The sequence below is a fragment of the Thermobia domestica genome, unplaced genomic scaffold, assembly GCF_964235325.1.
Source record: "Thermobia domestica unplaced genomic scaffold, izTheDome1.hap1.1 HAP1_SCAFFOLD_561, whole genome shotgun sequence".
Taxonomy (NCBI): domain Eukaryota; kingdom Metazoa; phylum Arthropoda; class Insecta; order Zygentoma; family Lepismatidae; genus Thermobia; species Thermobia domestica.
In genome coordinates, this window is record NW_027656271.1 from 40,426 (window position 1) to 64,759 (window position 24,334).

At 38.2% G+C, this 24,334-nt stretch overlaps 4 non-coding genes across 4 annotated transcripts; all 4 read left to right on the forward strand.

The window, feature by feature from the left end:
* Window positions 1–2,269: 2,269 nt before the first annotated feature.
* Window positions 2,270–2,388, forward strand: LOC145677034 (5S ribosomal RNA). Its single transcript, XR_014129595.1, has one exon. It is a non-coding gene; the product is annotated as a 5S ribosomal RNA (ribosomal RNA).
* Window positions 2,389–2,565: 177 nt separating this feature from the next.
* LOC145677039 (5S ribosomal RNA) lies at window positions 2,566–2,684 on the forward strand. Its single transcript, XR_014129600.1, has one exon. It is a non-coding gene; the product is annotated as a 5S ribosomal RNA (ribosomal RNA).
* Window positions 2,685–22,677: 19,993 nt separating this feature from the next.
* Window positions 22,678–22,796, forward strand: LOC145677035 (5S ribosomal RNA). The gene has a single exon (XR_014129596.1). It is a non-coding gene; the product is annotated as a 5S ribosomal RNA (ribosomal RNA).
* A 177-nt stretch (window positions 22,797–22,973) lies between these two features.
* LOC145677040 (5S ribosomal RNA) lies at window positions 22,974–23,092 on the forward strand. The gene has a single exon (XR_014129601.1). It is a non-coding gene; the product is annotated as a 5S ribosomal RNA (ribosomal RNA).
* The last annotated feature ends 1,242 nt before the right edge of the window (window positions 23,093–24,334 follow it).

Consider the following 24,334-nt stretch of genomic DNA (forward strand, 5'->3'; position numbering starts at 1 on the left):
CGATAGCGGATCACAGAAGCCTTTCCTCTCCTTACAAGAGACGTGTTCATTCGAGTATGTGAGTAATTCGACTATCGATTAAATATCTCCCGTGTCACGATAGTAGTCACTTTCAATTCTTCTAACGAAGGTAAGAAAAAATGCTATACAAACTTCCTTTCGGTATATAAAGGATTAGGGGCCCAGAGAATATTTTCTTTCAAGAGGATACATTCTTTTTCGAACACCCTGTATATAGATCCTCTAATTATAACTGCAAACAAAATGTTGATTTTGCAATTGCTTCCATGAGAGAATATTCTGTGCACTTTCTTTCTGAAGGGCCGGGCCTAAACGTTTTCCTTAATCATTAAATTTAGTAGTTATCTACAATTACATAGTTTTCCATTGTTCTCAAAATAAAGATTTTTCTCTATGAATTGTTGAATGTTGCTAGGGATATTGAAGTAATTCTTTTTAGTGTTTTTTTCTTTACAATAATGTACTGAACGCCTGCATTAAGGAAGTTCGTGTGTCCATCTTGCAAAATGTTTCGTCTTTTTTCATGCCCACTAAGGTAAATATTCATTTTGCTCTTTTCTCTGTATGCAAACCACATTTCTTAAAGGCAACATTTTCATACAAATGTAGTACTAAAAACTTCTAATTGGCAACATCTGGGCTGCGAAGAGGAAAAAGAAAGAAATCTCGTACGTATTCGCGCGCAATTCGGAATTAGCCAATGAAAAGCACAAAAGCGGCCACCATCTCTCTCTCTTTCTTATTAACGGTTTTGTACTTTCTGCAGTTCTATCAGTGCTGCTAACCTCTTACTATATCATTGAATATGTATGTTTAGATATATATATATATATATATATATATATATATATATATATATATTTTTTTTTACAAAAAATCATACTACTACGGAATAATATTAAATGCCTTTAAACCCTCATTTCTGTTTGCACTTTCTGTTACACTACCTTCCCCGAACTTCTTTCAAGTTATTAAGTGCAGAACGGGGAGTTATACATATTTACTTGCGCTTTGACAATATCTGCACATTGTGTAATAATAGGAGACGTATAAAATAAAACTATATACTAATACGTATATATATATATATATATATATATATATATATATATATATATACAGTACACATTCCACTATCCGAGGCTTTCCTTTTCTTTTCTTGCTGACGATAAATTACGCTTTTAGAAATGTTGTCTGAAAACAATAAGAATATGTGCAAAAAATACAATCAGAGGTAGAGGTCTTTAACAGGAAATAAGCAAGGGAGTTGAAAAATTTTTTATGCATGTAAAAAATATAGACATGAACCAACTTGTGAAATAAAAAGACCAGAAAACTACTCTTTCTAAATTATGTGTAAACTTTTTACCGAAAACGAAAGTTGCACGAAAGACTTTTTGTCCGTTTTTTGGCCTCCGGTGCTTGGGGTCCCTGATTCAATCCCAGCTCGTGCCGTGTGAACTTTGTCGTGCATAAAGACCGTGCTCATGGGTTTTCTCGGGTTTCTCCCGTTTCCTCCCACTTTCTTCATTCAGTACTCATCATCACCGTCTCCTTTAGCGTAACCGGTATAAGTATGCGACGTAAATCTAAATATTTCATTTCATTTCCCTTTTCTGCTCATACTGCTGATTATGCGCGATTATGCCAACATCCAACTCCGCGGATAATCGTGCGATTACTGTATATACAACTAATACAGATACAACTAATTATATTATCAGTTACAGTATCGGTTTTTATTTACTAATTTGCCTCACTTTATTTGCATCCCTGCAGTAAATAATTCTTATCGATAATAGTTAAAATGTATATTACATTTTAGTGCTTCACGACTGAATGATCATCTGCCTTACGTTATCTCGCAGCTGAAGAGAATGCTACACTGAAAACTACCTTGCGTTATAAAGGGTAAGTGAAACATATCTTAAAAATATCTTTCATACATTTCATTGTGTACATTAAAGAATGTAAGTTTGCCTTTTTCCTGTAATCAATACTTAATAAAGGATTTATTTTTATTTATTTATATACAATTTCATACGTGGTTCGTGATAGTAAACTCGATAGGACACAGTGGCACTATGAACATCCGAATCACTCATCATTCGAACATTCAAATATTTATTCGAATATTAGTATATTCCAAGTAATGTTAACGACGTTAATATGCTTGCCTTTATAGTTAATAATGTCAATTCTTACTTAAAACATACTTCCTTAACAGGACATTGAAGAAAAGGTAGTTGCCAACGGCCATACCATGCTGAATATACCGGTTCTCGTCCGATCACCGAAGTCAAGCAGCATCGGGCCTGGTCAGTACTTGGATGGGTGACCGCCTGGGAACACCAGGTGCTGTTGGTATACTTTTTCTAATTTTGTTTTTCACAAAGACGAATATTCTCACATCGTTCACCACGATAATTTCGTAATCATGCATTACTTAAAACAATTAGCAACGCTTTCCACGCGCTGGTCTTTTTGAGTATTCACCGACAAACCTACGTAGCTACAATAACTCACTCGAAGCCATATGCATTCGCCAACGGCCATACCATGCTGAATATACCGGTTCTCGTCCGATCACCGAAGTCAAGCAGCATCGGGCCTGGTCAGTACTTGGATGGGTGACCGCCTGGGAACACCAGGTGCTGTTGGCATCTCTTTTTCAAATTTCATTATCCTTCAAGTACGAAAATACTAGAAACATTAATTTTATAGTACTTTCAAGAGATAATTTATCAACATTATTTCATAGCGATTAATCGATATTCTAAGCGTTATACCCACTATTTCTTACACTAACAGCCTGTTTATTTGCACGGCACATTAAAATAACCTGATTTCCGATCCGTGTGCACCTACTACTATACTTAACACGGAATGTATTACCACTTTTTAAAAGTAAATTATTATGACTAAGTGTAGATCTCCGGCGAGTAAATGCCTTTCGTATACAAGCACGACACATCTCCGCTATGTGCTTTACTTTTTTACTAACAGCATATAGAAATTGGATTTCAACGTGTTTCTACATAACAGAATGAAGCAAATTTCGTGATTTAACTCTTTCGAATAATGTGTTGGTCCTGACAAGGACCGTTTGAAATGAAAAATCTTGAAGAAGATTTTTACTTAGAGCTTGTGTACTTGGTAACAGCCTTCGTACCCTCACTTACAGCGTGCTTGGCAAGTTCACCAGGCAAAAGAAGGCGCACAGCTGTTTGGATTTCCCGGCTGGTGATAGTTGACCGCTTATTGTAATGGGCCAAACGAGAAGCTTCAGCAGCAATACGCTCGAAGATGTCATTAACAAAGCTGTTCATGATACTCATAGCTTTGCTAGATATGCCAGTGTCAGGATGCACTTGCTTCAAAACTTTGTAGATGTAAATGGCATAGCTCTCCTTCCTCCTCCTCTTCTTCTTCTTATCTCCCTTGGAGATATTCTTTTGGGCTTTACCAGCCTTCTTTGCAGCCTTTCCGCTAGTTTTTGGTGGCATGATGACTCACTCGTTCAGCAAAATTAGATGTGTCCGCAAACAGAAACAGAAACAGAGAGTTAAAAAAATAAGGACGCCCCTCGGGAAAGCCCGCGCCCTGGATAGAGAGTAAGGCATCAACCAACATTCTACATGCCTCTCCTCCATGCAGTTAGTAACCTATAGGTTATGTCGGTGGGTGTATGTCGCGGTTTCTATCTTTCCGGAAGACATTTACACGCGAATTTGTAATTATAGTGTAAGATAGAAGGAAGGAAGAGTAAACAAGAAAATAGGAAAGCGCGAAAGAAGATTTTGTTGTTTTGATAGAGGGATAAAAAACCTGGTAACCAGGAAAAAACCCCCATTGTCGGTCGTGCTGCATGCTTAAGTATTTACATGGCAAAACCACTTGGGAAGGGTGGCAAAAATCCATGTAAACTTGTCTGTACTTTAAAGTTCACTTGTTGTTATTTTGAGTTTAACCTAGTTTAATAATTTTTATGCAAATCTGTGTAGTCTGTAGTGGGGAGTGTTTTGTTAGTTGGGCTATTGTTATTTTTTTCTATCATGCAATCCGTGGACATCTGGCCTTTTTCTGCGCTAGTTCGTCATCTGGACCTGAAAAGAGACTTGTGTGGCTTTTGTCATTAGTAATTTATATGTAATTTACATGTCTCAGGTACGTCATATTATGGTTGGGTTAGTTACAAGGTATAGTATTTACATACACTTAATATATACACTCTACAATACATACATCAAGTTTTGTTATTTACACACTTCTTTTGGTCTTATGAAATAGATATACACACACGCACTTATACACATATTCTTTTATGCATTTTATGCGTTTGCTCATACTATAATGTTTTTTTTTATTTTATTATTATTATATTTTTATATATATATTTTTTTTTATTTTATATTTTTTTAGTTTTTATGTTGTTTTTCGTTTTTTTTATATTTTTTTTATATTTTTAATTGTTTTATATATGTTAACTTATTATATAATTTCTAATATGATGGTTATAGAGTTATATACAAGGAGATTTTAGATAGTATTTACAATTATTTATCACCTGAGTACATGTGAATTGCCATTTGTAATCTAAGTTAAGAGTTGTTTCGGTCTTTTGTGCTTGTTGTATGGTCCTATGTCATAGTTACCTAATGTTGATATCAGATGGTTTTCTGATTTTTCTTTATCTGTGTAGAATTGGTTGGCTAAGTTTCTGATTACTTCCGTGATGGGTAGGATGTTCAGTTTATATTGTAGGGGAATTAGTCTGGTGTATCTTGGGCAGTTAGTAATTATTTTGATTATTTTGTTTTGAAAAATTTGCAATTTACGTATGTTGATCTTCAGTGCATGTCCCCATGCTGGGGCTGCATATGTTAAGATAGGTCTTATTAATGTTTTGTAGAGTATTGCTTTTGCATGTTCGCTAATATTTTGGCTACTTAGCAGGCTTTTGAGTTCATTAGCCCTACCTGTGGCTTTCCCGATTTGTGCGGTAATATGTTCCTTAAATGTTAATTTCGAATCTAGTAGTACCCCCAGGTATTTTGCTTTTGTTGACCATCTTACTGGTTCATTGAAAATTTTTACTTGTTGTGTTGGCGTCTTCCTGCGCTTGGTAAAGTACATGGCTTCACATTTATTTGCATTAATTTTGATTTTCCATTTTTCAAACCATTCTTCTAATTTTGGTACATGTCTTTGTATATAATTCACGGCCTGGTTGGGTTGCCAACTATTAGCGAAGATGCATGTGTCGTCTGCGAACAGCGCCACGTTCGTGTCGTTGTGTTTTGGTATGTCATTTATATATAGGTTGAATAATAGCGGTCCCAATAATGATCCCTGCGGAACACCTGCTTGTATCTCGCGTGAGCTAGATTGTGCCGATCCTACTGTTACATAGAAAGTTCTATTGCTCAAGTAAGCCATTAATATTTTTATGTAAATATCTGGGATTCCAATGATGCTAAGTTTGTAGAGTAGCCCTTCAGTCCAGACTCTATCAAACGCCTTTTCAATGTCTAAAAATAAGGCTGCTGTGCCTTTGTTTTTATTGTAACTATCAGTGATGTGCTCAATCAGTCTTACTAGTTGTTGCGTAGTTGAGTGGTGATTTCTAAAACCAAATTGTTCATCTATTAAAATTTTGTGTGATTTAATATGTCTTTTTAGTCTTGCAAGCAATACTGCTTCCGTTAGTTTGGCAAGTGTGCATAGTAAGCTGATAGGTCTATAGTTTTGTGGAAACAAGGGATCTTTACCAGGTTTAGGTAGTGCTATTACTTTTGCTATTTTCCATTTTTTGGGAAAGTAGGCTAGTCTCATTATCGCGTTTATGATTTGAACTAGAAATTGAATTGCTCTTTGTGGCAAATTTTTGATACAAATGTTGTGAATATTGTCATGACCCGGAGCCTTTAGTGGTTTTAATTTTGAAATTATTTTTGCGATTTCATTTTTGTTGGTTCGTTTTGCAGATGTTTGTGAATCTGTCAGTTTAATTGATTCTATTTTTTGCTTGACAAGTCTTTCATGCCTTCTATTGTCCCCAATGTCATTAGGTCTGAAAGTTTTCTCAAGCGTGTCCGCGAGCGCATTAGCTTTTTCTTTGTCTGTAAATACTAGCCCATTTTCGCCGTGGAGGGAGGGGGTGGGAGTGTAAGGTTTCGTAAGGTTCTTAGTTATTTTCCAAATACTACCGTCTGTGAATTTTAAGGATTGTACTTTCCTGTCCCAAGTATACACCTTGTAGTTTTTAATTTCGGATTTGATCATTCTTCTTAATCTATTAACGTGATGTTTAGTGATTGGGTTCCTATTGGTTTGGTAGTCTTTTCTTAATCTATTTCTGAGTTGAATTATGTCTTTAATGCTTTGTGGTAGCTTAGCGCGTATTGATTTGCTATTTGTGAATTTGGGTACTGCTTTTATGGTTGCATTTTGTATAGCCTTAGTTAGAATTTCAACTGCCTGATCTATGTTATCCTTGTTAATTATCTCATACTTGTCTGGAATGCATTTTTCTATTTCTTTTTTAAATTTTTCCCAATTTGCTTTTTTATAATTAAAACCTAGTTGCTCAGTTTCTAGCTCAGGGTTTCCATTTACTGTAATGACGATCGGTTGGTGGTCTGAGTCTAGTTCATTTTCAGTATATATTTGTAAGGTACCGTTAATGTTTTTATGCAGAGCATAGTCTAGTACATCTGGTCTGTTGCCATTTGGTGGATAGTGAGTTGGCCTATGTTGCGATAACACTTGCAAGGGGGATCCCTGCATGTAGTTATATAGCCTCGTTCCATTATTGTTCGTTATTCTGCTGCAAAAGAGAGGATGTTTACAGTTGAAGTCCCCTGCTAATAGTACGGCTGGAGCTATATTTGCAAGTTTCCGTATGTCATCCGGGTTAATTGGTATGGACGGGGAGTTGTAAATACCGATAACTGTTATGGGTTTGTTTTTTAAATATATTTTTATACCTGTAGCCTCTACAGTGCTGAGTGTAGGTAGTTTAATTTCTGAATGCTTAATGTTTTTTCTAACAAGAGCTAGTGTCCCTAGTTTACTTGTTTGTGCATTTTTGTCGTTCCTATAAATTGTATAGTTCGATATTTTTACTTTTGTTTGGGTCATTAGGTTCGTTTCACTAACTAATCCTATATCTATTTCATTTTCTTCCAAATAATCCGCGAGTTCATCTATTTTTTCATTGAGCCCGCATGCATTCCAGGCAAGTATTTTGATGCTATTGTTGCCGTTTAATTGTTTACCCATCACTTTTTTTTTCTTTTTTTATGGAGTTAAACTGCATTTTAGTAGTTTTCCTACCCATCTAATGAAATGCATTAGAAAAGTTTGAACGTGACAGAAAACAGAGTCTATATCCTTATTACCTGCTAAATGGAATTCTAAGTAGTCAAGTTTAGAGTTTATGTTCTGTTCTATGATAGGTGGTCTTTTGTCTGTGGTCCTATTGTCGTTCGATTGTCCTTGTGGGTTGTCTTTGCGTTGCGTCTCTGTATTGGTGTTAGTGTTCCTTCTCAGTTGTTTTGTGGGGGTAGTATCTTTTGTCGACTTGGTCTTAATGTATGTCTCATCGTCTGATGAAGAGCTGTCTGTGTGATGTCTTGGATTTCTGGGGGCGTTACGTCTTTTTGCGGGGGGGTTACGTCTAGGTGTCTGTTGTGTTGATGTGGAAGCTTCAACGTTAATTTCACGTGTGTTATAGTTAGCAGTCTTGTTTGTTATGTGTCTGGTTCTTTCAGCCCCTACTTTTGTGCTGCCCGACTTAAGGGCCAGGAATCTCTTGTATTCCGCACAGCCTCTGTAACTGCTTGGGTAGATGTGTCCGCCGATTTATCGACTTCATTTAAATTACAGTACGTGTTTCAATTCGCGCCAACTGCCTTGCTTTTCATTTGATGCACTCGGGTGCACGCTTGAAGTAGTAACAAAACTGGTGGGAGGCCGCAATTTTTCCTCTCATCCATCTCGTGGCAATTGAGATGTTGGAGATGACGTCGGCTACCTTCTTAAGACTGTGGATACCTAACGGTGACAACTAAGCAGTCGCTACTCATCGAGAAGCTCGCAATGCTGCAGCGCTAAGTAGAAAGAAGATCGAAGCAGATAGACGCCGCAAGAAGAAGAGACTCATTATAAGTGTTATCAGGATAGTCTTTTGAGATAATCCTGCTTTAAAAGAGAAGAGACTGTTGTGTTAATAAAGAACATTGCTTCAACACACACTTACACACACCGCTTCCTGGGGAAATTATCATTGCTTTCCGTCGGCTTGACCCCCTATTGTGCGTCAAGCTTCGCGCTGGCCATATAGGCTGAACAGGCTTTGCCGACAGTCGGCTGACGGGAACGCTTTGTTATCTCTCTGGGATAGCATTAGTGAAGCACCTACACAAAACTAGAGAGACTTTCCCTCAATTAGTGACCGGCCCTTATCAGGCCCACATACACCATGCCACGCCAGAAGAAGAAATCACCCGCCAGAAGACCGGGTAGGGAGCCATCCCAAGCCCGCAGAGACTGCAGCGAAGACTCAAGAAAGAAGAAGACGACCACAAACCAAATCAAGAACACGCCAAGAGAACCCACCCAGGAAGAAGAAAAGGGACATGAAACCCCCAGCAGGAGAGAAGCAAATGAAGAAAGAAGAGAAGACCAGCAACAGCCAGACACTCCATCGGCACAACAAGAGGCAGTTCCGCAAGTGAAACTCTATGAAGTCACTTACACAACCGAGGAAGTCATTAACATCATAGCTGAAAAGATGGACACCTCAGAAGTACGCGTCACATATAGAGGATACAAGAGGTTCAGGATTGACTTCGCCACACCAGTAGTACGAGATGTTTTTCTGCGCATCTTCAAAGCCAAACACTTTGGTGACAGAGCAATATTGATCCAAGCCAGAGGACAAGAAACAACCGAATTCGCCACACCAGAAGATATGACATCTGAGGCATCCGGCCCTTTCAAGGACCAGAAGTCACCACACCCTAGAGCAGACAATGAAGTCAATGAACCAGCTGCCGAAGAAGAGTTCACAGTAGTGAAAGGCAAACGCACCAAGAAGAATAAAGAAGACTCGCCAACACAGCAAGAAGACCCACGAACCAAGAAGAATGAAGGCGACAAGAGATCCCACCAAAAGCGACCAATATTTACGTGTGTTATCAAAAACGTACCAGTCACCACAGATGTTGAAACCTTCAAAACTGAATTAAGGAAACTGAGAATCAATTTCACAAACGCAGTGAGGATACAAACCCAGAAAGGACCTGCACCCTTACTCAGATTGTTCTCAGAAGATCCCGCTCAAATAAATAAATTGATAACACATGGAATCTCCATAGGGACGGCACATCACAAAGTAGAAACATCTAGAGCACCGCCACGGCCGATGCCGTGTTACAAATGCTATCAATATGGGCACCAGAGAGCTTTGTGCAAAAACAGAAGAGTGTGCCATCGTTGCGGGAAGGAACACGAAGACACCTGCAATAACCCAATTAACAACAACTTCTGTGCAACCTGTCGAACAACAGGCCACAGAACAGGAAATAGCAATTGCCCAAGAAGACCACGTCAAACTCACACCATAGCTATGAAAATCTTAACAGAAGACCAGCTTACACAAAAAGAAGAAACTGCAAAGCAGCAAGATATAGACGATGGCCCTAATAAGGACCAGACCACCCAACAAGAAGAAGAAAGGAAGAAACCGGAAGACCCACCCAGAGCTACCAAGGAACAAGAACAAATTGCTAATATCCTACAAACACTTATTGATGACGCCATGCATACAGTCACCAACAGAATCATCAAATGGATTACCTCAGTCTTAACTTTCACAATAGAACCGGCAAACCACCAACGACTCACCAGAGCAATAAAAGAAGCAACAAAGAAGATCTACCGGCAATCCTTCAGCCCCATCTTAACAACAGATGGACAGCTATACGTTCCTTCTCTACAACGCATCAATGGAGCCAACGTAGAATAAAAAAAAAAAGAAATTCTGCAGACAGATGACGACACAAGCACCGACCAAAGGATCAAGAAGACGGCCAAATTGCATGTTAAAAAAATAACAGTCTTCCCTACTAACAAAACACCTCCCAAATACAGACAACACAGATAGCTTAACACATACAGATAGGTTTTAGTAATTTAAAGTAAACTATAATTTATTAATTTATTATTACAGACACTTTTACATGGATTTTCACCACCCTTCTCAAGTGGTTTTGCCATGTAAATACTATTGCATGCAGCATGACCGATAAAGGGGGTTTTTTCCTGGTTTCCAGGTTTTTTATCCCTCTATCAACACAATAAAATCTTCTTTCGCGCTTTCCTATCTTCTATTTTACCCTTCTTTCTTTCTATCTACACTTTAACTACAGATACGCGTGTAAATGTCTTTCGTTAAAGATAGAAGCCGCGAGACACACCCACCGACACCAGCTTTAGGCTACTAATTGCATGTGAGGAGAGGCATGTAGATAGATGGTTGATGCCTTACTCTCTGTCAGGGCGCGGGCTTTCCCGAGGGGCGTCCTTATTTTTAACTTTTCTGTTTCTGTTGGAGGCCGCAATTTTTCCTCTCATCTTATTACGAAAGAATATTGAACAATGTCTGGTCGCGGCAAAGGTGGAAAAGTCAAGGGAAAGAGCAAGTCCCGCTCCAGCAGGGCTGGCCTTCAATTCCCAGTAGGCAGAATCCATCGTCTTTTGCGAAAGGGTAACTATGCCGAACGAGTTGGTGCTGGCGCTCCCGTGTATTTGGCTGCAGTCATGGAATACCTGGCAGCTGAAGTTCTTGAGTTGGCAGGCAACGCTGCTCGTGACAACAAGAAGACTAGGATTATTCCACGTCATCTGCAGTTAGCTATCCGTAACGACGAGGAATTAAACAAGTTGTTGTCTGGAGTTACAATCGCTCAGGGTGGTGTTTTGCCCAACATTCAAGCTGTACTTCTGCCCAAGAAAACTGAGAAGAAGGCATAAATGTAAGACCTATATCTCATACAAATCGGCCCTTATGAGGGCCACAAACCCCTTTATAGAGGAGATTTACGATTGAAATGAATTGTTTTCGATATACAGACTCATCAAAAGTGTCTGAGATAGTTGCTTAGTTTCATTCGAAATTCTCGCTGCTATTCGATTAATTAGTATATGTGTAGTCGTCGATCGTAATTGAAGCCCATAGGAAGTCACACTAACTTTAGAATACTCCAAACAGCGATGTGCTTAGTTCCCACTACATTATTAATTATAAGATCATTACCTTTTGTATTGTCGCTAGCTACATTTTTTTGATATTTGCGTACATCGGGCTCATATTACCCAGAGGACAGGACAGTCGAGCCCAGATTCTCAGCAATGGAAGAAAACCTCATACCACATATTCTCATGTACTTCATGCTAGACAAAGGAATTTCCAACATTCTTAAAGCACTCATGTTTCTCTCTTGCGTTGGCTTGGCTGAAATTACTCTGTTCAATATGTTCTCGACATTTATTATTGTTCATTACTATGCCCCAATGACATCATGAACAGAGCGGATCAGAAAACTTTCCTAAATTTCTTTTGCAACATAGTAATGACATTAAATGCACACTTAAGTACGATTTATTCTTTGCAAGGTCGATATTCATATTTGTGTGATATGTGTTATATGTATATGGTTTGTAATACGCAACTACTCTTATTCTCTGATCTCAGAACTCATTTGCTACTGTGCCCAACGAGCGAGCCTAGGTTTCTTGTAACTACTGCCTTTCTTTAGTAAATAATGTGAAGTATACAATGCATTAACCTACATCTCATATTTGTATTACTCTTTATTTTAGTAACCCGCTACGAAGTGTCATTAATTTACATGTAAATCACAATAGACACTACCGCAAAAGAAAGAAATCGAACCCAAGACCACGTAAACAAGATAAAGGACAAGATTCAGGTTTCTAACGCATTATTCGCCCCTCACAGCACAGTATAGAAGTTGTATAAGCCTCTATACGTACATCCTACTGTCAGAACAGAAATTCCGACTTGCGTTTCGCATCTCTCATGCTCGCTACTTCCAACAAATCGCCAATTTCCAACCAGAACCCCTTCTCCAGCATTAATACTGCTACATGATATGAATACGTATACATGAACGTACATAATGTAAAAAAAAACGTATGATTTTCTCAAATTAATCTCTCTACGTCTGTAATTTAGTGTGCATCAAAAGGCTTTAATGTAGTTACACGAATTCTTATAATCTAACAGAAAATCGCACAAAGTAAATCTTTCCCTTTATATAAATTTGTTGGCTCTGAAAAGAGCCGTTTATGCCAATTTTATATCCAAAATAGGAGGAACCCCAACTTAACCTCCGAAACCGTACAGGGTTCTTCCTTGCCTCTTCAAGGCATACACAACATCCATAGCTGTCACTGTCTTCCTCTTGGCGTGTTCTGTGTATGTAACAGCATCTCTGATTACGTTCTCCAGGAATACTTTCAATACTCCTCGGGTCTCTTCATAAATGAGACCAGAGATACGCTTCACACCACCACGGCGAGCAAGACGCCTAATAGCGGGTTTGGTGATACCCTGGATGTTGTCACGAAGAACTTTACGGTGGCGCTTGGCACCTCCTTTGCCAAGACCCTTGCCTCCTTTTCCACGTCCTGTCATTTCGATATGTTACTGCTTCGCTCACCACACACGAGAAATACAAGCCCAAGCAGCCCAAGACTCGTGGTTTTGTTCCTTCGATCATGCAGGGAAAGCACGGAGGAAAAACACAAAACGTGTCTAAGCCAATGAGAACTGTCCTTTTCGACTGACTTTATCCAATGAGAAATAGCTTGATTTAACGGTTTTGCTCTTTATATAACTTGACTTCATTCAGCGCGCAATTATTTGAAACAAGTCGTGACAGTTGCAATGGCACGTACCAAGCAGACAGCTAGGAAATCTACTGGAGGCAAAGCTCCTCGAAAGCAGCTTGCCACCAAAGCTGCAAGAAAGAGTGCTCCAGCTACCGGTGGAGTGAAAAAGCCCCATCGTTACAGGCCTGGTACTGTGGCTCTCCGAGAAATTCGTCGTTACCAGAAGAGCACTGAATTGCTCATCCGCAAGCTGCCCTTCCAACGACTCGTCCGAGAAATTGCACAAGATTTCAAGACAGATCTTCGCTTCCAAAGCTCAGCTGTCATGGCTTTACAGGAGGCAAGTGAAGCTTACCTTGTAGGGCTTTTCGAAGACACCAACTTGTGTGCTATTCACGCAAAGAGAGTCACAATCATGCCTAAGGACATTCAGCTTGCTCGCCGCATCCGTGGGGAACGTGCTTAAGTTTGAAGTTCTGGCACTGAGTTCAAAAACGGTCCTTTTTAGGACCAATACACTACTTAGAGATGCTGTTATCCTAACAAGGATCTTGTCCATACTTGTTATCTTTTTTTTTTAAATTCTCACGCCGTATGTTGCATAGTTAATACATCTACCTTCGTTTTCCTGTCGTTTCGTATATCATCCTATCTTTCAAGTATATTCTTTAGTTTTCCCCTATGTTTACCGATTGATTATCTTCGTTTTATGTGGTCAAGGGTTCGATTTTGCCATATGTTGCATAACTTAACTTCGATTCAACCACTGTTTGCCCTTCTCAACGTTATTAATCTGATAGAACTCGCAGGCGAAATATGTACTTCTTCCAAGGTAGCAAAAGTAATATTATTTTGTCAGAGGTCGCTGCTGTTGAATGCAAACGTTAAACTAAACTTTCTTTAAGTGTCTGTTTGTACTTAACATCAGTTCAATTGTACACCTACATTTCTGCTGGTGTTACTATTTTTCTTTATAGCAATATTACGAATTATAAGACGGTATCCGTGGTTATTAGCGTGTTCCCTTTTCCTAACACTTTCTCATTACACCAGTATTTCCATCATTCATTAGGCGTAATCACCCGTCTCCTTTATCATAAAAATCATAATAGTACGACGTTAAATTGAAACATAGTCTACTTCACTTTCACGAGTTGTAATAAGTTCGAACATTTCTTTCACCCCAGCCTTGAAAAGAGTTGATTTTAGTTTAGTGTCCCTTTCAGCAGCAAGGCTGTTTCAAACGTGGACCTACTTATTAACGTGCAATGCGAAACATTTGAGCTCCCACCGAGAATCGAACCCAGTCAGCCTGCAAAAGTTTTTCTAACAAATGCATTAAGTGCGTTTTCTGTACTGTTTCGCTACTTGAAGATAGGAACAAGGAAAAAGTAAGTGATCACAAATTGACATTACGTAATGTGTTCCCCATTTTTTTTCGAGTACACCATTCTTGACACCCGTGAAAGCTTTCTTTCCCCACCCTCAATTCCCCTCTGTTATAAAGCACTTACATCAAGAAGTGCTTCGGTTAAAAAGAAAACTCAAAGTCCCTTGCGTGTATACTATACATTGCTATGAATGAACATGTGATAATGATAGGAAAAGCACAATTTTACTCTTCTCAAAGTATTTGATGGCTCTAAAAAGAGCCGTTTTAAAATGTCAGATGATTTACTGACACATTTACTTCTTCTTTGGTGCAGCCTTCTTAGCACTTTTCGGTTTTGCTGTAGCCTTCTTTGGCTTCGGGGCCTTTGGCTTCTTGGGAGTTTTTGCCTTCTTCACTTTAGATGGTGATTTCTTAGGTTTGGGAGCAGCAGCCTTTTTCTTTTCACCAGTCTTCTTGGGACGTTTAGCTGCTGGCTTTTTCGCAGGCTTCTTCTCCTTTGATGCTGATCGTTTCGCCTTGGTTGAAGATCCACCTTCAGGCTTCTCCTTCAGCGATGAAGCACTAAGCTTAAACGATCCAGATGCACCTTTTCCCTTGGTCTGAACCAAAGACCCAGAAGCAACTGCACTTCTCAAGTATTTCTTGATAAATGGAGCAAGCTTCTCGGCATCCACTTTGTAGTTCTGAGAGATGTATTTCTTAATAGCTTGCAGTGAACTTCCTCCCCTTTCCTTCAAATTCTTGATGGCGTTGTTCACCATTTCTGATGTTCTTGGATGAGAAGGTGTTGTTTTTGGTTTCTTAGGCTTTGCAGACTTCTTAGGAGAAGCCTGTGCCGGGGCTGCAGGTGCTGATGCCGTATCTGCCATTGCTTTCTGCAATAAACTCAACGATACTGAAGAATGAAATTTTCGCTAGCAGGCAGCGTTGAGTTTGGTTACGGAGCGCGGACCGGATAGAAAGCACTTGCTGAGGCGGGCTGAGGTAAACAGAAGTTCGTAGTTGCCACAACGATAAGTGTGTTTCCTTCTATTTTGATAAACGATTTTTTTCAGGTATTCAATGAATGCACCAGATCCTATTCTTCCTTACTGGCTAGAAGAAACTTTATTCCACATAACTCAAAAGGCATTTGTTTTTATTCGCTTTTCTATTTTATGTTTCAGTCATTGCTAAGTCGGTCACACTACTTTTTCACCCTCCTTGTGCTTATAATTTTCATAATTTAACATGGAAATACTTATCAATAAATAATTATATTACCATGGTAATTAACTTCAATCCTTCCTGTGATTATACGCAAAGTACCATCTTCGTACTGCTTACTATAGTTCAATGAAGGGAATCTATAAAGTAACGCGTGTCGCACACATCTGCCTTGCAAACTCCCTGGCCTACTTCCAATGTATAGACTTTTATTTCAAATCCTGATTTAATTTCATAATTTTCTGTAGATTTTAACATTTTATTACCCAGCTTCTTAATACGAATGACAATCAAGCCTAAATATTTATTCCCTTTAACTTTATTTTTCTTTTTTATTTTGTGCCTTGTTTCATATTTGTTCTTACGTTAGCAATTAACGCACTTACCGTAGTTATGTATGAACAGGTTGTTTCTATATTTATTTTATTCCAAATAAATTAAATATATATACGGATTATTTTATGGTAGTTGATATTTTCTGTTGTTTCCTACGTGAATTGAGGAAACGCACGGACTTTCGCCTAATTCTTGTGCTACTTTCATATGTCTGTATCTGTCGAATGCTGTCGATCTGTCGAAATGTGTATTACTATCTGTCGATTCATCGAGTGAACTGAATTCGTTAACCATTTCACCAGGCGCGCATGCATTTTTTTTTCTTCTAAGGGATCCAAGCTTCGGGGGGCAAGGTTCCAATACTACAAGCCACTATGTCTATATACTATTATTCTGCATTCGAAAACACGATAAATATTCCACTTACTTTTTCACAAAAACATGATACAGACAGAGTACAGATGAAGTGTAAGATCAGATTTATATTGATGATACATCAATATTTTCCCTGTTAATAACTACATTTAATGAGAAAGTCTGCAAATGTATGTTCACTTAGGAACTTTTGCGAGGAGTCCGCACCCGGTGGACACCCCGTGAGTACGCCTCTGCACTTGACTATACTTCGAATTATACTGCAAACAGTTGTATTTTAGTTTCCCCGTTTAGTTCATCGATATCATTAACACAAAGAAAATAGATGTTATAGATGCGTATTCTCAGTTCTCGCTTTATATCCGGACGTCTGCAAAAATCTACTCCTTTTCTTTCTTTCACGCATCCACCAAACTAACAATGATTTGTATTATAATATTTGCGCATAAAATGTATATCTCATACCTTCCATGTTCTCAAGTATTCATAGACAAAAACGGTTATTTTCTGCGAACAAATTGTCCAAACACAGTGCAAATGTCATCTATAGATTGTCCTGGTTCCGTCTGCGTGTACATAACAATGCGTCATAATCATACATTGCACATTAAGGATATCAATTAATCTTCCCAAATTCCTAGATATGCCTGGCAAAAGTTCCGCGTGTTGTAAGGATATTACATTTGTACTACCGACAAGGTGGTATCTTCCAACATTGAAGTTCAATAAACCCCAAATGTGTCGGATATAGTATTTGATTTCTTGTCTCATTGTTTGCGTCAGAGATGTCTTCTCAAGTTAGGATTTACGATACATACAGGATGAGTTGTATATATTGTTGCTGCCAGCTCTATATTAATCCCATATTTGTAAACGAATAAAAACAGTATTCTAATTATAACAATGTGCTCACAATTAATTTTATTCTTAATTGTTATACGTATTGTTGATTAAAAATGAAAATGTTGCTAAGTGAATTTTATTAATATTTTCTGTTGCGTGATATAGGAAGTGAGTGAAATATTGGAGGAATATAGTGTGCGTAGCAGATGATGTGCAGTGGCTTTGGATCGCCTGTGATAAGGTAAGGCATTTGCTATTTTAATTAACGCATTTTATATACTGTAATCCTAATTATTTTTATGTGAATGTGCTTACTACTTGTGTATTCAGTGGGACCGATGTTTTAATATGTATGGTCAAGCAGTGTCGAGCCTGGTCAGTGTGTGGATAGGTGACCATTTTTTGTAAATCGATAACATTTAACTTTGTAAACACGGATGAAGTAGAAGTATATTTATTTTATTTTTTACCTCAAATATGTAGGACACTTCTCCTTTGTACATCAATTATTATTATTAGTTCAACTTGTTTACAAGTTAAATGAAAAGAATAGTCGTTATCGTGTGATGATTGTGCTCATTAGGCTAAAGAAGACTCGTGATAAGAAAGAAAAGAAGAACGGTGCTCAAGTTTCGTCACAGCATATTCTCAAAAATTTACAGGCAAAATTCAGTGTTCTGCATGAAAAGGCATATTTGTACGAAAAAAAAAAAAATTCTGCAGACGACAGAATTAAATAAAGTAATACACATGTATTTTAGAGTTACTGGTGTAAAATCATTACAAGTGCTTTGCCAGGTGGCCAATAAAAAGCACGAATACTATTTAAGGGAGCCAAAACAGGAGAAAGCTGGTGGGGGCCTGAGCGATAGCAAGAATGTGCGTCCAAAGTGAACAGGAGCGAAGGCGACGCGGGTATACGTATAAGCAAGGGTAGTGGAAACCAGTTAGTTTTCGAGTTTCAATAGCACTTGTCATGCATCCATACTAGTAGCGCCCCGCTTGTAAACATTAAGTACACTATGCAAGAATACACCGCCGGTGGAAAATAGTACCTAATACAGTTATCTTTCATATATACTGACTTATTTTACAGTAGTAACCCAACACTAGTAAACGTAAAATAAAAGTGTATAACTTTATATTTAATTCTATCGCCTGGCTTAGTTTTTCACCTGTAAGATGTACTTATTTAGAGCAAGTTTCTTAACTAGCAAATTAAACCGAGAACCACAGCAACCATATATATATTCTTATGATGTACTTTTCTTTGAGTGGTGTTCTCTGTCTATTGAATAACATTTTCTCAGTTTAATGCTAGCAAAAAACAAAACAAAATCAAAGTGTTTCTATATAAATTTAGTTCACCGTGTTGTAATATCACATGGAATTGAAAAACGAATAGTCGAACCTCTGCTATCTCGATCAAACTTCTCAGGATGATATACTGACTTACCGCAGAAGTTCGACTGAATACGTTTCTCAGTTCCATGGGAGAACCTGGAGAAGCAAAAGCCTGCGCAACGGAAAATACTAAATAAACTTGTAGAGCAGGTCAAGATGTATCATCATGCCAAGTTTCATTCAGATCAGAGAAGTTTGGCTGCAGCCATTTTCATTACAAAGCACAAAATGGATGGTCCCTAACCTCGAGAATCTTCACAATTGTCGACGAGTTGAACTGCACTCATCTGATCAAAATCAAACTTAAAATGACAGTTCACTTTCAACTGTTAAATAATATGATATGCAGGCTTCTGCTTTCCTAGTTACAGTCTATCCACTGTGGTATGCATATTAGTACAAATGTGAGAGTGCATATTTATTAAAGATTTGCTTCAAAAAGCGATGAAAGACATAGGCATTGCCGCGGGCGGTGATAACAAGATGCCGGAAAACGAACAAGCAGAAAGAATATGGGCTGAAGAAGTGTAAACGACGACGCGGCGGCCCGTAAAGGTGTTGCCGTCCTATTAAATGAATAATATCAAAAGAAAGAAAAAAAAAGTAAAAAATTTCGCGCTCGTAATCAAGACAGAAAGCAACTAAAGGAAATCTTTGTTTTACGTCCCACGTTATGCCGCTTAGGCTAAAAGAGGCGCTGATTATGAGAAATGATTGAAATGGTGGTGGAATGAAGAAAGTGGGAGGAAACGGGAGAACCCCGCGGTAACCCACCGCACATAGTTTTTGTCCACCATAAAGTTAACTTGGCGGGGGCTCAAGACAGAAAGACGGTTGGAAAAACAAATAAACGATGTTGCATCCCGTAAAAATGTTCGCGACCTATGAAATCAATATTTTTTCTTAAAGAAAAAAAAGAATTAAAAAGAGAAAAAAAGGTCAAAATTTCGCGCTCGCTTCGCTCGCGATCAGCAGAGAAAAGAGGACGTGACGCACCCCTAAAAGTGTTGGCGACCGATTGAATAAATATTGTGGGTAAAAAAAAAAAAAAAAAAAAAAAAAAAAGTCAAAAATTTCGCGCTCGCTTCGCTCGCGATCAGCACAGAAAGAAGGACGTGACGCGCCCCTAAAGGTGTTGGCAACCGATTCAATACATATTGTCGGTAAAAAAAAAAAAAAAAAAAAAAAAAAAAAAAAAAAAAACGCTCGCTTCGCTCGCGATCGACATGAAAAAGGCAACGACGTGACGCCCCGTAAAATTGTCGGCGACCTATTCAATCAATATATTCGGTTGAAAAACAAAGTCAAAAGTTTCCCAATCGCTTCCCTCCCGATCGACATAAAAAAAAAGGCAACCCCTTCACCTCTCCTTATGCATTCATCAGTAAACATACAACCATAGATCACAATACCACTCACATCACCTATCAGTTCTCCACGTCCATCAAGATCCAATCATCGCCCTGGCCCTTTATGATGATACACAACATTACATGTTATTGTGTGCATTGCCCCGCGTTACAATACATGACCAAAAAAAAGAGAAAAAGAGCTGCACTGCCTTCAGTGTAGACATGTTCGTATTCGTAGAAAATGATTTTAGGTACACGATAGTACAGTAATCTATCTTCACATGCTTCAGATGTGAACGATACCTACACATGAAGAGGGCTCCCGAGGTTTCCTTTTCCAATAGGATGGAGCTCCACCACACTTGCAGAATGACGAGAAGTTATGTTAATAAATATATCCCAGAGTGTTTCGTAACTCGCCCTTGGTCCTAATGATGAAGCGTTCTTCAGATGGCCCCGATGTCTCCACACATGATACTATGCGACTTCTTTTCACGAGGCTCTCAAAGATCACGTTTGTGTCCTAACATTCTCTGCAGATATGACACAGCTGCGATAGCGGATCACAGAAGCCTTTCCTCTCCTTACAAGAGACGTGTTCATTCGAGTATGTGAGTAATTCGACTATCGATTAAATATCTCCCGTGTCACGATAGTAGTCACTTTCAATTCTTCTAACGAAGGTAAGAAAAAATGCTATACAAACTTCCTTTCGGTATATAAAGGATTAGGGGCCCAGAGAATATTTTCTTTCAAGAGGATACATTCTTTTTCGAACACCCTGTATATAGATCCTCTAATTATAACTGCAAACAAAATGTTGATTTTGCAATTGCTTCCATGAGAGAATATTCTGTGCACTTTCTTTCTGAAGGGCCGGGCCTAAACGTTTTCCTTAATCATTAAATTTAGTAGTTATCTACAATTACATAGTTTTCCATTGTTCTCAAAATAAAGATTTTTCTCTATGAATTGTTGAATGTTGCTAGGGATATTGAAGTAATTCTTTTTAGTGTTTTTTTCTTTACAATAATGTACTGAACGCCTGCATTAAGGAAGTTCGTGTGTCCATCTTGCAAAATGTTTCGTCTTTTTTCATGCCCACTAAGGTAAATATTCATTTTGCTCTTTTCTCTGTATGCAAACCACATTTCTTAAAGGCAACATTTTCATACAAATGTAGTACTAAAAACTTCTAATTGGCAACATCTGGGCTGCGAAGAGGAAAAAGAAAGAAATCTCGTACGTATTCGCGCGCAATTCGGAATTAGCCAATGAAAAGCACAAAAGCGGCCACCATCTCTCTCTCTTTCTTATTAACGGTTTTGTACTTTCTGCAGTTCTATCAGTGCTGCTAACCTCTTACTATATCATTGAATATGTATGTTTAGATATATATATATATATATATATATATATATATATATATATATATTTTTTTTACAAAAAATCATACTACTACGGAATAATATTAAATGCCTTTAAACCCTCATTTCTGTTTGCACTTTCTGTTACACTACCTTCCCCGAACTTCTTTCAAGTTATTAAGTGCAGAACGGGGAGTTATACATATTTACTTGCGCTTTGACAATATCTGCACATTGTGTAATAATAGGAGACGTATAAAATAAAACTATATACTAATACGTATATATATATATATATATATATATATATATATATATATATATATACAGTACACATTCCACTATCCGAGGCTTTCCTTTTCTTTTCTTGCTGACGATAAATTACGCTTTTAGAAATGTTGTCTGAAAACAATAAGAATATGTGCAAAAAATACAATCAGAGGTAGAGGTCTTTAACAGGAAATAAGCAAGGGAGTTGAAAAATTTTTTATGCATGTAAAAAATATAGACATGAACCAACTTGTGAAATAAAAAGACCAGAAAACTACTCTTTCTAAATTATGTGTAAACTTTTTACCGAAAACGAAAGTTGCACGAAAGACTTTTTGTCCGTTTTTTGGCCTCCGGTGCTTGGGGTCCCTGATTCAATCCCAGCTCGTGCCGTGTGAACTTTGTCGTGCATAAAGACCGTGCTCATGGGTTTTCTCGGGTTTCTCCCGTTTCCTCCCACTTTCTTCATTCAGTACTCATCATCACCGTCTCCTTTAGCGTAACCGGTATAAGTATGCGACGTAAATCTAAATATTTCATTTCATTTCCCTTTTCTGCTCATACTGCTGATTATGCGCGATTATGCCAACATCCAACTCCGCGGATAATCGTGCGATTACTGTATATACAACTAATACAGATACAACTAATTATATTATCAGTTACAGTATCGGTTTTTATTTACTAATTTGCCTCACTTTATTTGCATCCCTGCAGTAAATAATTCTTATCGATAATAGTTAAAATGTATATTACATTTTAGTGCTTCACGACTGAATGATCATCTGCCTTACGTTATCTCGCAGCTGAAGAGAATGCTACACTGAAAACTACCTTGCGTTATAAAGGGTAAGTGAAACATATCTTAAAAATATCTTTCATACATTTCATTGTGTACATTAAAGAATGTAAGTTTGCCTTTTTCCTGTAATCAATACTTAATAAAGGATTTATTTTTATTTATTTATATACAATTTCATACGTGGTTCGTGATAGTAAACTCGATAGGACACAGTGGCACTATGAACATCCGAATCACTCATCATTCGAACATTCAAATATTTATTCGAATATTAGTATATTCCAAGTAATGTTAACGACGTTAATATGCTTGCCTTTATAGTTAATAATGTCAATTCTTACTTAAAACATACTTCCTTAACAGGACATTGAAGAAAAGGTAGTTGCCAACGGCCATACCATGCTGAATATACCGGTTCTCGTCCGATCACCGAAGTCAAGCAGCATCGGGCCTGGTCAGTACTTGGATGGGTGACCGCCTGGGAACACCAGGTGCTGTTGGTATACTTTTTCTAATTTTGTTTTTCACAAAGACGAATATTCTCACATCGTTCACCACGATAATTTCGTAATCATGCATTACTTAAAACAATTAGCAACGCTTTCCACGCGCTGGTCTTTTTGAGTATTCACCGACAAACCTACGTAGCTACAATAACTCACTCGAAGCCATATGCATTCGCCAACGGCCATACCATGCTGAATATACCGGTTCTCGTCCGATCACCGAAGTCAAGCAGCATCGGGCCTGGTCAGTACTTGGATGGGTGACCGCCTGGGAACACCAGGTGCTGTTGGCATCTCTTTTTCAAATTTCATTATCCTTCAAGTACGAAAATACTAGAAACATTAATTTTATAGTACTTTCAAGAGATAATTTATCAACATTATTTCATAGCGATTAATCGATATTCTAAGCGTTATACCCACTATTTCTTACACTAACAGCCTGTTTATTTGCACGGCACATTAAAATAACCTGATTTCCGATCCGTGTGCACCTACTACTATACTTAACACGGAATGTATTACCACTTTTTAAAAGTAAATTATTATGACTAAGTGTAGATCTCCGGCGAGTAAATGCCTTTCGTATACAAGCACACGACACATCTCCGCTATGTGCTTTACTTTTTTACTAACAGCATATAGAAATTGGATTTCAACGTGTTTCTACATAACAGAATGAAGCAAATTTCGTGATTTAACTCTTTCGAATAATGTGTTGGTCCTGACAAGGACCGTTTGAAATGAAAAATCTTGAAGAAGATTTTTACTTAGAGCTTGTGTACTTGGTAACAGCCTTCGTACCCTCACTTACAGCGTGCTTGGCAAGTTCACCAGGCAAAAGAAGGCGCACAGCTGTTTGGATTTCCCGGCTGGTGATAGTTGACCGCTTATTGTAATGGGCCAAACGAGAAGCTTCAGCAGCAATACGCTCGAAGATGTCATTAACAAAGCTGTTCATGATACTCATAGCTTTGCTAGATATGCCAGTGTCAGGATGCACTTGCTTCAAAACTTTGTAGATGTAAATGGCATAGCTCTCCTTCCTCCTCCTCTTCTTCTTCTTATCTCCCTTGGAGATATTCTTTTGGGCTTTACCAGCCTTCTTTGCAGCCTTTCCGCTAGTTTTTGGTGGCATGATGACTCACTCGTTCAGCAAAATTAGATGTGTCCGCCAAGTTTGCCAAGTTATAATTGACGGGTTGATTGAGTGGTTGAGTTCCGGGACTAGTGGAAGTCCCCTGCCTCGCATTTGAAGTAGATTTTGAATTGAGTAGATGCACAACGTAGAACTGATAATGGCCGGAGACCGTCGCCGGCTCATTGAAGTCTTGATTGAAGATCCGAAGTTTTGTTAAAGTGAAGGAAAAGCTGGTGAAGGAAGATATTGGTTGATTTAAGGAGAGGGCTGCCTGTGATTGGCTGTTGGTGAAGGGCCAATGGAAGTTAGCCAGTACAGTGGCTCTGAAAAGGGTTTTGGTCCTGTATGTTAATTGCTATTTCATCAGTCTTGAAGTTCCTCAAGAATTTCACAA